Source organism: Castor canadensis, chromosome 15 (assembly GCF_047511655.1).
Source record: "Castor canadensis chromosome 15, mCasCan1.hap1v2, whole genome shotgun sequence".
Classification (NCBI taxonomy): Eukaryota; Metazoa; Chordata; class Mammalia; order Rodentia; family Castoridae; genus Castor; species Castor canadensis.
Genome location: NC_133400.1, coordinates 48,466,688 through 48,472,339, shown reverse-complemented (window position 1 = coordinate 48,472,339; position 5,652 = coordinate 48,466,688).

Sequence of the window (5,652 nt, the reverse complement as noted above, 5' to 3'; positions counted from 1 at the left end):
CCAAAGACTCCTGATCCACAGAAATGGTGAGATAGAAAATGTGCATTGTTTTGGTGGATATTTGTTATGCAATAGAAACCTAATGCTCTATATAAATGTCCCTAAAGAGAACAACTTCTGAGCTGGCTGTTCCCATCACAGTCGTTCAAGAGCATTCTGGTCTTCACACCTGAGGGCTGCAATCTGTAACCGGGGCGCAGGTACACAATGACCAATGTCTTGCTGTACAATATCATTTTCCATGGCTCTCTTTTCCTTTGAGGGGTGTTTTCCAGACATGTTACAGAATCCAGCTAGTTCATCACTGAACAGAACTCTGCTTAAAAAGATCACTAAAGGAAATGTTAGTTGTGACTAATTAAAAGAGCTCAAACTAAAGGCTGAGTGTATAGCTCAGTTACCGTAAAGTGTTTGCCTAGCACGCATAAGGGCCTGAGTTTGATCGTCAGCACCTGGGGAAAAATAAATAAAAACAGGGCTCAAGAGCCCAAGCCAGATAAATCTAGTAACTCTTACCAAGATATGGCTAACATGACGAAAGAAAGACTTTGCCAGGAAGCTGAAGATGGCTCTTGTGCAGCCAAACAAGTCTCTTGTCACCTCCTCATTTATGAGTGTGAAGTGCCACACAATACTCAAAGTGGTTTAGTCATCCAATTTGCTCCTCACTGTGACTCTCTGAGGGAGGTCCTCTTATTACTCCCTGTTTGAGTATGAAGCAACAGAAGTTCAGAGTCTAGAGCCTAAAGGTATATACATAATTGCTGAGGCCAGGATTCAGTATTTCTCCTATTAATGGCAATGTACACACTGTTCACAATCACTGCAGAATCACTGTGAATCACTGGGAATCACAGATTCCCGAGTACACAGCACTTAGTACACACACATGCCTGTGCTGCTGAGGAATATGAGCATTTAAACATGACAAATACCAAAACAGGGAAAATTTTCCTTCCAGGGACTGTTACACTAAACGCTATTGAGTGTTATTGTTCATGCTGGTTAAATTTGGACTTAAGATGTTAACATTGTATACACAATTTTTACACTTCTATGTGCATGTTTCTAAGCAGAACCCACTAGATGGCCTAGTGTAAGACGCAAACTTTAGAAAAAGTTATCATTTCTACTTAAAAGATAGACTGTGAGTAAGAGTCATATACATTATATTCAGTAGGAAAGTAGGGTGAGAAGTGGGCTGAACAATAGTTTAGAATTAATATATGGACAAGCTATAGAGCTCGGAGTAGCATTTAATGTGGAATATCTGAATATAAGTCACAATATGAAAAGTATACATGTTACCTATTCAGTCTCCCTGGGTTCCATTCAGGAAAATTTGTTAGAAAATTCATATGCACAAAGCCTGCATAACTGAGGGGTGGCTGCTTTGTGCATGCTAGGAGCTGTTATTCTGCATTCCTGGCAGTATGCTTCTATAATACTAGCTACATGGGAGGCATAGGTAGGAGGATCACAGTCCAAGACAGGCTCTGGCAAAAGCATGAGACCCCATCTAAAAAAATAACTAAAGCAAGAAAGGGTTGGATGTATGGTTCAAGTGGAAAAGTACCTGTGTAGCAAGTGTGAGGCCCTGAGTTCAAAACTCAGTATCATTAAAAAAGAAAACAAACAGACAAAACCACATGAAATCCTTAATCAGACTGCAAGAAACACAATGGGAATGTTCTGGTCTATTAAATGTGGTCTTGGCCAGCAGCTCATCCCTATAGTCCTAGCTGTTCAGGAGGAAGAGATCAGGAGGGTTGTGGTTTGAAGCCAGCCCAGGCAAACAGTTTGCTTGAACCTATCTTGAAAAAATTCATCACAAAAAAGGGCTGGCGGAGTGGCTCAAGGTAGGCCCTGAGTTGAAACTCCAGTACCACACACACACATAAAATGTCCTGAATATGAATTTATCACTTTTGGGAGTGGGGGTAGGGGAGTGCTACAGTTTGAATTCAGGACCTCTCACTTTCTAGGCAGGCACCCTACCAATTGAGCCAGCCATTTTTTTGTAATGGGTTTTTTGAAATAGGGTCTTGAGTACTATTTGCCCAGGGCTGGCCTCAAAATGTGATCCTCCTGATCTCTGCCTCCTGAGTGGTTAGGATTACAGGCATGAGCCACCAGTGCCCAGCTTGCTTTCTTTATGTAATGTTAAAAATAGGGGGGAAATCTCTCTGAGTAATAATTAGCTCTTACATATAGTTAGCGTTAAAAAAGGATGGTGTTTTGGCTTCACCAGACCAGCCTGCTGATGCCAAGAGCTCTTTACTTCAGGTTCTCAAGGGGGAACTTGGAAACACATGTCCTCAGAACAGGATGTATTCAGGAAGTTTCAACTTGGAGATTAGAAGGTTTCCATTTAATTTGTGAAATTCTCCTACTTTCACTTCTTACTCATTGTATTTTTAGACTGAATTTCAAATTTCAGGATACATTGGAATGCTATTCAGTTTCCTTGGTAATTGACTTCAGGCAACAAGATTCAGGACAAGACCTAAGCAATGCTAACAACATGAGCTGAATGAGTGACTTCAACCAGGGAGAAATTATACTGGCCCAATTTCCTTAAATTTCTCTACATTACTGAAATATCTTTATGTACATATGTAGACTTCCTGTTTGAACTGGTTCTGCACTTATGACCTAGACAGACATGCTGCTCTACAAGTGTCAGTGGTCAGATGTCACTAGCACATCATAAAGTTAAGCCCTTGTTCTTTGCCATCTTTAAAATATCCATTCTTGCCAGGTACAAGTGGCTCATGCCTATAATCCTAGCTACTCCGCAGGGAGAGTTCAGGAAGGTCACATTTTGAATCCAGACCTAGGCAAATAGTTCTCGAAACCCTATCTCAAAAATACCCATCACGCACACAAAAAAAGGGCTGACAGAGTGACCCAAGCTTTAAGACCACCCGCCTAGGAAGCATGAGGCCCTGAGTTCAAACCCCATTACTGCAAAAAAAAAAAAAAAAAGACACTAATTCTTAGGGAAGAGTTGGCAAACTTTCCACAAAAAGCAAGAAAAGTAGCTTAGACATTTTGGAGGTTGAAGGCTTCTGTCACCTCCTGTTCCCTGTGAGGCTTGTGTTTGCCTTCCTTTACATCTCCACAAGTGGAAACCTCATGCTCAGCTAGAGACACCAGTGTAAACACAGTCTTCCTTCTCCCCATGCAGTTGGCCCCCTTGATCCTGATGGTCACCTTCCAGTCCTGGCTTTCTCATTAACCTAGGGAGTTCCCTTGACAGATGTGTAATTAAGGAAAACTGGCCTGAAGGAAGCTGTGCAGAACCAGAGCCCAGAATGCATTTCTTTTCTTCTTCCATCCTACCTGGAAACCAGACACAACTCAACATCCTACCCTCGGGATTCTTCCCAAAGCCAGGAGGCCATAGCTGCCACCACCACCCCTCCAGGGCGCAGAGTGGACTTGGGTGTCATGTGGAGCTGGGCTGCCAGTGCATAAACACATGGGGGTGCAGACACTGTCTGGGCCTGGAGCTGAAAGGAGTTGTTTGCACCAGGTCCAAGAGCATGTCACACACCCTCCTCACCTTGTATAGCTTGCCCTGAGTTATTGCTGGAGCAGAGCAGTGCTGAGACTGACACAGTCTCTGTTGGTCCCAAAAGCAAGCCATCAGAAAAGGGAGTATGCATCATTATACCTTGGATCTAATGGGACTTAATATACATAATACCTATGCACACATACGTACATATATGCAGCCAACTCTATCTTGATCTAAGTCAGTGGTTCTTGGATTTCAGGGCATATCAGAATCATCTGGAGGGCTTGTGAAAACAGACCATGGTCCCTGTGCTCAGAGTTTCTGATCCACTAGCTATGGGTGAGGTTGTAAAGTATTTTTAACAAGGGGATACTGGTCCTGGGATCTGCAGACCTCACCTTGGAAGTACTGTTAACCTGTGTGGACATATGCACACCACTATGTAAAACAGAGAGTCTTAGAACCAGGATCTTCTTCTTCAGAAAAACAAGAAGCAAAGCCAGTTGATGCAGATCATTTAACTGGGACATAACAAAACTGTAAGACTTTATATCTGGCAGCATGTGAAGGTGGACAGGCTTTAGGTGTGTTCTTGTGGGCAGGTAAAAGACATGGAGAGTGAAGAGTAAGGATCTTATTAATAGATAGTATTTCTTGGGATCCGCAGTAGCACAAAAACAGGTAGAGGCAAATAAACAATGGAGTTACATCTTTCAAAGGCAGAGAAAAAAATGCCAACACAGAAATCTGTATATAACAGTGACTTCTTTTAAAAATGAAGCAAAAGTCAATTGCCAATGAGAATGGCAAAATGAAAAACCAAAACTGCAAATGCCAAGTGTGAGTGAGGATTTGGAGCAATTAGAACTTGGGATACAAAATGGAATAGTAGTAACTCTGAAAAAAACTGTTTGCTAGTTTCTTTTAACGTTAAACATACACATATATGACTCTGAAGTAAATTTACAATTAGTGAATAATTAAAAACCCATGGAGGACAACAACCACTGTGTTTATCACCCAAAGTTGGCAATTAAAATAGATGTCCCTTCACAGGGGAATGACCAAATAGTGCACATCCATACAACTCAGTACTACTCCATAATAAAAAGAAACACTAATGATTCCACACCACAACATGGATGAAGTTTTTGGAGGAGGACATACAGGGGTTTGAACTCTGGGCCTCATGCTTGCTAGGCAGGTTTTCTGCCACTTGAGCTAAGTCTCCAGCTCAACATGGATGAATCTTTAATGTATTTCTCTAAGTGACTGAGCAGGACTTGAAAGGCTGTATAATATAATGACTTGTTTTACATGACACTGTAGAAAGAGCAAACTAATTAGGATGGTAAGTTTTCAGTGAGAATCAAAGGATGAGATCAGGAAGGATTGACTAAAAAGGGGTGGTACACAAGAATGGAGTGATGAAATAATGCTGTATGGAAATAAAGAGGTAGATACATACCTCTATGTAGTTGTCAAAGCCCATCAAACTGCATCCCATAAAGAGTGAATTTTATGCCATGCATATTTTAAAAATTAAGCAGTATCTTAACCAAAAAGAAAAGCTGGAGGCAGCACAATACTTAACTTCAAGGTGTACTACAGAGCCATAGTAACCAAAACAGCATGATAAAACAGACACACAGATGAATGACACATAATAGAAATCCTATAAACAAACCTATACATCTACACCAAACTAGTATTATTTTTAATTTTTTTTTGTGATACTGGGGTTTGAACTCAGGTCCTACACCTTGAGCCACTCCACCATCCCTATTTGTAATGGCTTTTTTTGAGATGGAGTCTTATGAACTATTTGCCAGAGGCTGGCTTCGGACCATGATCCTCCTGATCTCTGCCTCCTGAGTAGCTAGGATTACATGTGTGAGCCACTGGTGCGCCCCCTCCACCCCATGCCCCGGTTTAATTTTTTTTCACTTGGGGCTTCATGCTTACTAGATAGGTGCTCTCTTAATCAGCCAGCCCTTGTTTGTATTGGGTTTTTCCGATAGTGTCTTGAAAACTATTTGCTTAGGTTGACTTTAAATGTGATGTTCCTGATCTCTGCCTCTGAGTAGCTAGCATTATAGGTGTGAGCCACCAGTGCCCAGAAGCAAACA